Source organism: Microtus ochrogaster, chromosome 16, assembly GCF_000317375.1.
Source record: "Microtus ochrogaster isolate Prairie Vole_2 chromosome 16, MicOch1.0, whole genome shotgun sequence".
In the NCBI taxonomy this organism is placed as follows: domain Eukaryota; kingdom Metazoa; phylum Chordata; class Mammalia; order Rodentia; family Cricetidae; genus Microtus; species Microtus ochrogaster.
The window spans coordinates 24537588-24549807 of record NC_022018.1 but is presented as its reverse complement, the minus strand read 5'-3'; the positions used below and the strand labels follow the sequence as shown (position 1 = coordinate 24549807).

General features: G+C 42.0%; 1 protein-coding gene across 1 annotated transcript in view; it reads left to right on the top strand.

The window, feature by feature from the left end:
- The window catches only part of Celf2 (CUGBP Elav-like family member 2), a 521002-nt gene that overhangs the window by 693 nt on the left and 508089 nt on the right, over positions 1-12220 (top strand). The window lies entirely within an intron of this gene.

The window sequence follows — 12220 nt, the reverse complement described above, 5'->3', positions numbered from 1 at the left end:
AAAAAAAAAAACCCTCATTAACCTCATTATTGCCCACACTTGAAGAGTCCAAAGAAATGTGTGTCACTCCTGCGAATTCTCCCCTTACTCCCAGGTCAATTTTGGAAAAGTTGATCTATACAAACAAACTCAGCTGGTGAGATAGTATGTATGTAGTAATGATCTCTGTCTCTCTCCCCCCCCCCGGGGGAGGGGGCTGGGAAATAGCGAAGTTTTATGTAGCATACCGAAGACCCCGATCTTAACCCGAAGCCTTCTGTAAACTCAGCCTGGCCGTGCGCGCTCAGAACCCCTGCACTCAAAAAGTAGAGGCAGGAGTTCAAAGTCATCTTTGGCTCCAAAGCAAGTTTAAAGCCAGACTAAAACCCCATCTCAAAAATAAAGAAACGGATAATAACAATGTAAAAAATGACCTTGGACCTATTCACAGCTTAAAACCTTTAACAGCTTTAACTTAAAACCTAAGTTAAAATGGGCAAGTTCAGGTGTCGTCTCCACTTGGGTCTAAACTGCTCCTTCGGTGGAATCCATAGCGAGTTGGTGGGTTTAACTTAACTCTAAACGATATTCCCAAGGGAAAGCATTTGGGACAGTTTTTTAAAATGTTAAATTCAGAGGTGATTTTATTATTATTTAAAATGGTTCCACTCAGTTTTCGTGTTTTTCCAAACACCTTCTCCAAAACTTGGTTTTGTCAGAGGGAGACCAGAACCCAAGTCAGAATAGATAGGATTAGAAACATGCACCGCGGACCGGCCTACTGATGTCTGCCTGGGGTTATCTTTTTATTTCACTTTTGGGAGTTCTGCCTCAGTATTCGTCTGATTTTATTATTTATTTTTAAAGCGATGTCTATAAACAAGAACAAATAAAAATAGAACAATAGTCATCTTCTTTTTCCAGTTATTACATCACTTATTTTTATCTATTTATTTTCTTTATTGAGTGCTGGGTATGTGTGAGATGGGGGAGGACAGTGGCCCATGCCATAGCCCACATGTGTTAATCAGGGTATATCTGCTATGCAGACCACTTTCTCCTTCCAACTTTACATAGAATCTGGATATCAGGCTCAGTTTGTCAGACTTACCCCTTTGCCCTCCAGTCCTAAATCTTATATTCTAGGACTTTCTGTATATTCACATTGCACATCATATAATATGTGCCTTTTCCAATTATATCATATCCACATTTGGTCACCTATCATGGCTATGGCTTTCATGGCCAAGTACAGCACTGTTCTGTGATGCTCACCAACTGACAAGTTATCATGTTTGTTGAATATTGATATTATTTCCAGGCCTTGGCTTGCAATGACAACACAGTGAACATCTTTATGCATATAGCTTTTATTTTTCTTAAGTCAATTCCAAGATTTCTGGAAGAGAAGGTTAACTTTATATGTATTCTGGTTGAATATTTTGTTTGCAAGGTTGAATTTAATATTTTAAAAATTATATCTATTTCTTTATTTGTATGTGTATGCGTGTGGGAAACGCAAACAGAGAGAGAGTCACAGTGTGCTTGTGTGGAGGTCAGAAGCCAGCTTGAAAGAATTGGTTCTCTCCTCCTATCATGTGGCTTCTGGGATCAAACTCAGGTTCTTCAGGCTGGCCAATAAGCACCCTTACTTCCTCAGCCTTCTCACTGGCCCCTTGAACTTCGTTTCTAATTGGGATGCAGTAGAGCATGTCTGTTCATCTTTCCATGGCATATATGCTGGAATAAGTTTCATTTGCCTTTTCTTTCCCCGAAGACTATCTTATTTCTAAAACTGAACGCTACCTTAAGAAAGCTTTCAAAAAATTCTTGTTGGGTGATTAACTTAATATTACTACACAAGTAGATAGGGAAGGCTCTGGCTTCAGAAATGTGTATGGCTATGATGGCAAGTTTTGGAAAGTCAGCCCTCCGAAGGCCTTGTAATATAACGTTCCTATCTTAACCTATTTAAAACTCTGGTGACGTTTCCTTGTTAATGTGTCCCTTATAGAAGTGCAACGTATTTTGTGACGAGAGTAAGTGAAGCTGCAGAGATTTGGACCCGAGAAAGATAAACATATTTACGTGGATGCTTTGGCTCCACTGAGCTGATTTTATACATGCCTCTTCTTGGCAGACTGCATATTAACTATGTAGAGCCCTGTTGAAGTGAAGAAACTATAAAGTGGTTAGATTAATTGATTTCATTAACATGTACCAGTTGCTTACTGTAGTGCCTACTTTGGGCTAATCTTGAGGGTATGTGTATATATACACATATATGAATATATACATATATATGTATGTATTCATATGTGAGGGTGAACATGCATATTCAAGTAACTGTGTGTGTCATGTGCATGTGGAGGTCCAAGAAGAGCTTTGGGTGTCCTTCTTCAGGTGCTTTTTAGAGACAGAGTGTCTCCTTGTCATGGACTTGCTAATGAGGCTGGGCTGGCTAGCCAGTGAGCCCCACAGACCTGCCTTTCTCACCTTCCTGCACTAGAAGAAGATTCTCTGCACACCTTTCCCCCACTTAACTGTGATGCAACCATTACTTTTCTGTGGCTGTGATCAGATAGACAAAAGTAACTTAAGGGAAGAAGGTTTTAGTTTGACTTGTAGTTCCAGAAGAACAGAGTCAATCTTGGTGGTTAAGGCATGACAACCATCAGAGAAAGCCCGGGAATAGGAGCAGGAAGTGGCTGATCACATTTTACCTGTATACAGGAAGAAGTCTGAGAGCTCAGGAAATGGTGTGAGGCTATAAAATCCCCAAAACACCTGCAGAGATATACTGCCTCCAGCAAGGCTCAACCTCCTAAAAAAGTTCCAGAACCCCAAACAGTGCCACCAAGTGAGGTGCTCACAGACCTGAGCCTACTGGGGACATAGCTCATCCAAACCAGCACACACAAGTTCTGAGGATCAAATTCAGGTCCTCCAGTGGAGAAAAGAGCAGTTTCTGCCTTTGCCCGTCATCAGTTGAGCAGAACCCTTACTCTCGTCATTGACAGCATATCAGAAAGTAGAAGGCTGTTCAAGCCTATGTAACTGGAATATTTTCAGGTGTTTGGTCAGGAATGTGGCCTGACGCTGTAGTGGCATTTCAGTTTTATTTTAATAAGTAAGTCTTGTCTGAGGACCAGAAAAGTAAAACAGCCACACTGACCAGCCTTATAGACCAGTCAGCAATGACGCACACCTTTAATCCCAGCAGCCACACTATCTTGTCATAGAAACCAGGCAGTAGTGGTGTACACCCTTAACCCCAGAACTAGAGAGGATTATAAAACGGGAGGAAACAGCTCTCAGGCACAGTCTCATTCTGAGATTCTTAGAGTCAGGATGGCCATCTCGGACTGAGGTCAAGGTAGGAGCCAGTGGCTGGCTGCTTTGCTTTTTGCATCTTCAGGTCGAACCCCAATTTTTGTCTCTGAGCTTTTATTAATCGCACTTCATGTAGTTCTGCTGCAACTGCTGTGCCTATAAAGTGGTTGCAAGAGATGGTTATTAAGTGTGCGTGTCACACTTGTGGTAAGATAGGACCTGAAAATGAAAGATTTCTTAAGTATATCTTCGAAAAACTTTTGGTGATTAACAAACCATTATTGTCGGGCACAACTCTGGGTCATGAACTCTTCTGCAGACTCCAAACTAGGTCCTTATTTGTCACATGGCCAAATCAAGAGTGCGGGCAGTGCTATTTATTGGCTATTTTTATGTCTTCCCACCCAAGGGACACAATAGAAACCTACTGCTACCAAAAGACACACCAACTTCCAGCCACCAGACTTTCCTTTTGACATTCAGAAAGCACAGGGCCTACGACTTCACACACACCCAAAATGAAAATTACAAAATTCTCTCTACACAGAAGAAAAAAACTCATGTAGTAGGATTCTAAGTAAAAGAAAGTAATCTGGCCTGGCCGCAGCGTGATTACTAGAAGACGTGCGGCCCACGGGTACGGAAAGGTACAAAGAAGGATGGCAGTGAAGGAGACTGAGCAGGGACCAGGATGTCACACTTGGCCTCTCCTCCCACTGCCACACCCCTGCATCCCTTCTATCAGAGGGTCTTAGAAGAATTTCCTGGGTTTTGTTCCCATTTCAAGATGAGAGAATCGTGTACTAGAGGCGAAAGGGAAGTCACAGTTTCATTATTGGGCCAGCTTTTGTGCTGTTCTCATTTACAGCCTCTGACTGGGGGGCTTTGGCCCTCACCTGCATTTCTGTTCCCATGTGTCCTCACATGATTTAAGACAGGTCAGCCTAGAATTCTCGGCAGAGCCCGCTGTGGCCTGTACGGATATCTGAACCTGGAAAGGATTCAAACCCTCTATTAGGGCCCTCATGACCGCCTTTTCCTGCTCTAGTATGCTTCTGAAGCACAGCACTACCCGTCTAGGTAGTAAATAAGAAAAGTAGGGAGCATTCCCCAGTCCTTTGTTTTGACTCTTAATTTCCATCCAGATACTCCGTACCTCATGTGGATCTCTGCTCTCTGGTCTTCTTTCAGCAACACTTCTTCCTGCCTTGTCTCTGGGCTTCAACTCTTTCCTTCGCCGGCTGCTTTTCCACACAAGTGGGTAATGCAAACATTCCCAAAGCCATCTGTCAGATCCAGTTACTTTCCTAAAGAAAAGTCAGTGTCCCCTGCCTCCTGCCCCTATCTGACAGGACCTGTGCCAACCTCTCCAGCTGCCTTTCTTCCCTCTTCCCCAGCTCTGGTTGCTGTGCCAACTCTGATCAATCTTCTTCAAGCAACAGCCAAACTTATGTGGCCTTTACTGGCATTAGTTACTGACTCCTGCTACCTGGAAATCTCTCCTTAGCTATTGGCAGGGTAGGTATTTCAGTGAGGCCTCTCCCAACTCGCACCCTAAAGTCGTCCTGAAGACACTTAATAGTTTGTCTCCCAAACAGGGAAATTTTCAATAGTCAACTACTTTGTACGGATAAAAAATATCAATGTTTCAACACATATTCTCATCATAGCAGTGCCAAAGGCTGACTTTTTTCATATGTATTTGATTATTTCTTATCTCTTCCTCCTTCACTAGAGTGTATAATCTTAGGCTTAATTGCTATATATTTAGTGTCTGTGAGTCAAGCATGAATGAATGAACTTGTTACTGTCACTCTCATTTGACTATATACGCTCTGTATGGCCAGAGACTTTGTGTATTTTGAGCACACTGTAACTCCAGTGATTTTCATGATGACTTGGAGCTGTGATAGTCAATGAAGAATGAATGAATGAACCAGCAAATGAATGAGTGAGTGAACGGTTCCCAATTCCAGCTTGTGGCAGTTCTGGACCAGCCAGCAAAATATCTGGTTTAGTAACGTGGAAATTTTCTGTGAGCCTGTCTGAGAGTCCAAAAGGCCTCTTTATTGTTCAAATGGAATCTGTTTTTTTCTAGACAAGTGAATGATCTGGGATAGAAGTTAGCAAACTCTCCCTATAAAAGGCCAATAGTAAATGCTTAAAGTTTCCTGGCTGTACAATTACTGTCATGACTCAGCACGGCTATCGCAGTGTCACAATGCTTGCTACTGATAAAATGTAAACAAGATAGATTTACTGTGAGTTAATAAAACTTTATTTACAAAACGTAGAGAATCAGTTAAGACTTGGCACATTGCTCTTGTCTATCATGGAGACTTAAAGCTGTGACCAACAAGAAAACAGAAGTGGTTTGGACAGTTAATTGGAGAGGTGATGTCAAGTCTCATATGGAAATGTGAATTAATAAACTTGCTTCATTATTAGGGAAAATATTAAGAAGCCTGGAGATGATTCAAAGGTCAGGGATGCTTAAAGTCATGAACATGTATCTCACAAAGGTGGTAATAGTCTGTAGAAAATGTATAACCTGCCATATCCCTCAAATGTTTGGATGAGCCTGAAAGTGTGAGCAAAACAAGCTTTTGCCTGCTCCTTACTGAATGTGTGAGAAATTCCCATTAACGAGACCTTGACATGTGTCTTTCTTTGTCCCCTGACTTGTTGAGTATACATTTCCCTTCCACGTGCCTGATAAAACTTCTAGATAAATTCCAAGTTTGTTTAGGAGAACCTGCCGTGTGAGTTTTAACACATACATATGGAGATGCTTTTTGGTTCTTATTACAAGATATCTTGGGTGTGTAGAACTGTGAGTATCAGGAGGCGAGAGGTCTGCTGGCTATCTGATGACCAGAAATTCATCTTCTTTGAGGCTATTCCAGTGGTTCTCAACCTGCTGAATGCTGCGACCCTTTAATATAGTTTCTCATGTTGTGGTGACCCCGGTCATAAAATTATTGCACTGCTACTTCATAACTGTAATTTTCCTACTGTTATGAATTGTAATGAATATCTGATAGGTGACCCCAAAGGGGTCTTGACCCATAAATTGAAAACCACGGGTAAACTTTTTGTTCTTGCTCTGTGCTGGGCTTTATGCTAAGCACTCCATTGTACTCTCTCATAATAGCTTTAGAACAAGCCCCTGAAGTGGGTAGTGGTAGTATCGCCTTGGAGGGACATGGCACACAAAACAATTTAGTAACTTAGTCCGAAGCGCACAGATATTTTTGTTTCGTGCCTCGGTAACAAGTGCAGTCGTGTAGAGCTAAGTCATTTACATAAGGGATGCCACTCTTCTCTACTCGGTCTTCTATCCAAACCGTTTTGCAGCTTGAGAAGACAACTTATAACGTCAGCCTACTCAAAATGGCAGTAAATGTGACACAGGTATCTGCAGAGGAAGATCCACCCTGTTTTCCTTGGGTGGGAAATCCTAAGGGCGCTATGTGCTAAATATTTGATTTTTAATATCACTAGATTTCTTTCAAGGAGTAGTTGTACTTGGCGGGGGGGGGGAGTCCTTCAGTCTCTCAGTCAAGACCTAAAGTCCCAGCAATTGTTGGAAATGGGGTATTAGATTGGGCAGCTGAAGTGAGGAAAAGAGGAGGTAGCGACTTGGCAGGGAGGTACCAAAGGACGCAGGGAAGGAGAAAAAGGAAGGACCAGAGGTGATGAGAAAGGAGAGAAGGTTTCTTAAAGAAACTATCAAAGTCCCAAACCACCCCGTCAGCAAGAAGGCGGTAGTCAAGTTTTGATGGCAAATGGCATCTGGAGAACTCAAGGAGGGGAGTTTCACAGGATAAGCTGGGAAGCTTCTGTGGATGAGAAAAATCAAGTAGAACAAAAGAGGGTTCACACAGAGCCAGGAAGGGAAACATAGTAATAACTCCATCTCCATCTAGGCATAGGGAGTAGATCCTCACTGCAAACAAGTATCTAGGGAGGAAGACCTTCAGCTCATGCTGTTCCGGCAGGAAGCTGCCAGAAAATCACTCAGCCTCCCAGCTTACACTCAGAATCCTGAGCATGAAATCTCTCTTCACTTTGCTCCAAGGGACATTTGGATCCGGACAAAAACTCATCCCTGGAGACCTAGAGGAACAAGCCCATGGTGATATGGCAGGGGTTTCTATGCACATGTCCATGAGTCCCATCCAAGGGTCAAGCACTGCCAGACCCACGTCTGAGTCTTTCTGCCAACTGACTGTCAGGGAGAAGTAAAGTCAGACATAAACATGGTAAGGGCAGTTTTTAGCCAGCAGTCTGCTTTTGTAAAACAGAAGGGCACCCAGGAATCCAGATCAACTTTACTTTGACTTCTATAAAGGGTCTGAGCATTTTGAAGGGAAAATGATGCTGTTAAGTATGGGGCTGTTGATCAGGGCCTAAGAGACTCAGGAGAGTGGAAAATTACAAAGGGTTTGTCAGTGTGAATGCAGATCCCAGATCCAGCCAGCTGTGTCTCAGAGCAGAAAGCTCTGGCTAGTCTCCCTCAGACACTGAGAGGCAGAATCCCTAAGTTTCCTAATCTCCAAATTTAAAAAAAGACTTTCTGGTCTTTCAGGAGGAAACACATTATTGGGTTATAGAAAAAACGTGCATCTTTCAGGAACAGTGCTGGTCACCAAGCTATAATCCCCCGCCACTACCGTGATCAGAATGTGGTTCGACCTAACCATGACTTTTGTATGCTGTTTGAGCTTTCTCAAGCAGTCAGTTTAACAGGAGCTGAGTCACTGCAGAAATGTGGTCTTAAACTGTTAGAAACCATAGAAGTGTTTTTTCAAGTCTTTTAGTGGGAGGTAGAGAGTAGACAAGACCGCTCACAGTGAATCTGTTGTGTTTATCAGCCATGATTGAGGGTATAAACAAGAGCGTTCAGCAGAGTGTGGTCAGAGAATGCCTTTTACCAGGCAACTAGAAAACATAAGGGGCCACGTCCTTCCCTTTGCTCCCCAGATAATGTTTTAGGCAGGATGTCCCAGATTCTAAGAATCACCTGCCTTAGAATAGATGGCACAGAGAGTAATCATGTCGGCCATCATGTACTTATTTTCCATCTGGAGTGAAGGCAGAAGGAATCTCAGAGATAAAGGACTCCTTCTTTAAGTCTTATGTTAGGGGGATACTCTTCATGTCCCCAAGCCACATAATTTGCAGAGATAGAAAATATATCTTGGGTCAATATTGCATCCCTAGGTTTCCTGAACCTGTCCTTAGAACCTAGGCTTTGGTCTTATCTGATTTTACCTGAGAACTTCTCATTACACACCATGCCCAACCAGAAGATTCTCTTTCTCTGAGCTGAATCTAAACCTTGATCTCCAAATGCCCTGATATATGTATATTTTCTACTTTGAATTACATACACCACACAAACGCACGCCCACACACACACACAAGCACACACACGTTCTGTTATTATGCAAGCAATTCACAAGGCTAATGATATTCTATTCCTGAGTTCTCTGTCTACCTGCATTTTAAAATCTTCACTTATTCTTATATTGTACACATGTAGGGACTGTGTGTGTCTGTGTGTCTGTATGTGTGTATGCCACAGTGCATGCATGGAGCCAGAAGAAAATTTTTTTAGAGTTTTCTCTTTTCAGCACCTGGGTTCCAAAGATCAAACTCAGGTCATCAGGTTTGCTCATTGCAAGTGGGTTCACCAGCTCAGCCACCTTACCTGACCTTCCCGCATTCTGTGTGGCACGGCTGCCATATTTTTCTAAGCCAATAAAGGGTGGACACCCATACATTCCTCATTTTTGAAATGAGAAATTGAAGCACATTGTAACTAACAATCTCCCATCTATAAAATCATATGATCAATGTAGAGTAGAAGAGAAGCACTTCCCCCTGGACCCTGGATCCCACCTCTGAGTGATACCGTGAATCTATTTCCTACACATCGGAGTTTTTCTCACAGCAGAGCAATTCGCTTTCTATTGATCCTCACTTTCTTTCAAGGCTCTTTTATTCCCAATCCTTCTGGAGAGCTGATGAACTAAACTACAAATCTGTTGGCGGAGGCTCCTTCTCTGAACTAGCGCTCTGATGTAAATCAGCTGTTGTAGGGATGAATTGTGCTGACAGTCACTGACATTAGCAATCAGATGACTAGTCCTGCGGGGAAGGATAGCGCAATCAATCCAGGTTGCAGGTGTTCTCTTAACCATGGCTATAGAACTCCATTTTGTGTTTTCTGTGGGGCTACTTTTTCATTCTTATAGAGACACAAATGTCTGAGCCAGAAAGAATTGCTGGAGGCCCGTAGAAGCGGCGCTAAACTCTTTCATCCTGTTTCCTGGTGAGCGAAGTGAGAGACTGGATGAAGGATGTTGCCCGTTTTTAAGTTTGTTTCTTGTAAACGATACTCAGCGATGCACTGAAGTTCCTTGCCCAACATTTTCATTGTCCTGATTGCATCTAACATGTATTATTAAGTTCTCTGAAGCTGGGCTCTGTTTCTGTGAGGTCACAGGCATTGAAAGGGTTGGTTCTAATGTGATTCTTGCGTGTAAATCTGGAAAATCATAATCGGATCATCTTCTTGGCTCCAATTTCCTCAATACTGGGTTATCACTCTCCAAGTAATGATGCTCAGATAACTATGGGTATTTAGTAGTAATTTTAAAATTTTTCTTTATTCTTCTACATTATAAATGGATCTCCATGAGAGCAAGCACCTTGTCTTCCATTTGAAGGCCCACTGTCATGGGTATTTCTTGAGTATCTAAATTACATAACAAATGTAGTTCTTTTATATGCAGATTGTATTATTGCTTTACTGTGAAAAGAAGTATCAGACAGAAACAGCTCAAAAGGAGGAATTACTTGTTTTGACTTATAGTTTCAGAGATGCCAATCTGTCTTGAAGATGGTGGCGAGCATGAAATAATGATTTGCATCCTGGAGGCCAGGAATCAGAGAAAGGAAGACAGGAAGGGATCAGGGATAAGATGGCACTCAGGGACTCTCTTCACATGACCTGCTTCTTCTGGCTAGAAAATAACCATGCTTTCTTGGGGCGTGGTATTTAGTATATGAGCCTGTGGGGGACATTTCTCATCTATGCCATAACACAAATAATACATGTTGCTTAGTACTGTCAATCCTTGGGGAACCCAGGGATATTTCAGTCCAGCGATAGACTACAGTTGTCCAGAATGGTTCAGGATGTTCAAATCTCAAGTTTGTTTAGTTTCTCAACTGGAGGTTCAAAAAAAAAAAAATTCCTGGGTGCTTTCAGTGAAAGTACAGTACTGTGTCACTTGGTCAACTTCCTGTGCTACTGACTATGGATGTGGCCGTGGGGACCCTCCAAGCTTGAGAGAAACAGTGACAAGCAAGAAAAGCAATAGTTTATAATCGGCCTGCTTTTTTTTTTTCCGTATCCCAGCATATATCAATCTAATGAGCTGTACTGAACTATATGAGGTACTTAAATTTTCTTATATAGATGGTCCAGAACCATGTCAGACTATGAAGTTTCCCCTGCTAACACTGTAGAGATAAGAATCAGTGCGTGTTTGAGAGGAAACAATAAGCCCTTCATCTATTAGGAATGTATCAGCTTCAGGTAGCTAGAGCTAAGTAGCTTAGACCTGTCTTACATGTCTAAAACAAAGGTCTGCAAACTTGTCCTGTCAAAATGCCAATGAGCACATGCTAACTATTCAGTCAGTTACTACTAACTACAGTCATCCTTTGTACTCAGAGGAGGTTGGTTCCATAACCAAGTCCCCCAACCTGAAATCCTGAAGACTGCAGATGCTTAAATCCCATCTTCGAAAACAGCATAGTAAAGCTAGGGATATGGTTTAGGCAGCACAGTGTTTACCTGAAGAGTTTCCTTTCTGCTTGCAGGAAGCCATGAATTATCCCCTGTGGACCGAGGTTTCTGTTCCACCCCCATCCCGCAGTCATTCAGTCCCAAAGAAACACACAGAGGTCTACATTAACTATAAACTGGTTGGCCTATTAGCTCCGGCTTCTTATTAACTAATTCTGACATCTTACAGTAACCCATAATTCTTGTCTGTGTTACCCACGTGGCTTGGTACCTTTCTGGGTGAGGCAGTCACATCTTGCTTCCTCTGCAGCTTGGTGACAACTGCAGACTGACTCTTTCCTCTTCCCAGAATTCTCCTGTTCTCATCGCCCCACCTATACTTCCTGTCTGGCTACTGGCCAATCAGCGTTTTATTAAAATACAAATGACAAATCTTTACAAAGTACAAAACCATTGTCACACAGCAATCCCCAACATAACAAAAACCAGCAGAGGTAGCACAAGGTTCTAATCTCTACTCTTTTGAACTTGAAGCAGGAAGATTAGGAGTTCAGGGTCATTCTCCCATATACAGGAAATTCAATTCTGGGCTGGACTCTAAGAGATTCTGTTCCAAAACAAAATAAAGCAACAATGAAAGAAGCAAACTGTTTTCATGCAAACTATTTATATCCTTTTATGTACCTTAAATCCTTTCTAAATTACTTATTATACTTAATGCAACATAAATATTGTATAAATAGTTACGCTATAGTCCAAGGAATGATATGTTTATAAATTCAGTACAGACCCTTTTTTTTAACCTTGATTTTCAATTTACTATTGATTGAACCAACAGACCATTATTGTGCAAAAACAGTTCCATCATAAAAACTGAGTGTTCCTGGCTCTATAATATAAAGTCTACATCAATAAAACTATTTACAAAATCAGGCAGCAGTCTGGATTTTGGACCCAGATCATAGTTTTCCATTACCTGGGTTAGCTTATGGACAACATATGTTCCAGCGAGTTCTAGACCTTTAAGTCTGTAAAGAGTGGGAGCCAGGGAAGGCAGCCAGAGAGAGCAAGTTTCTCACACTG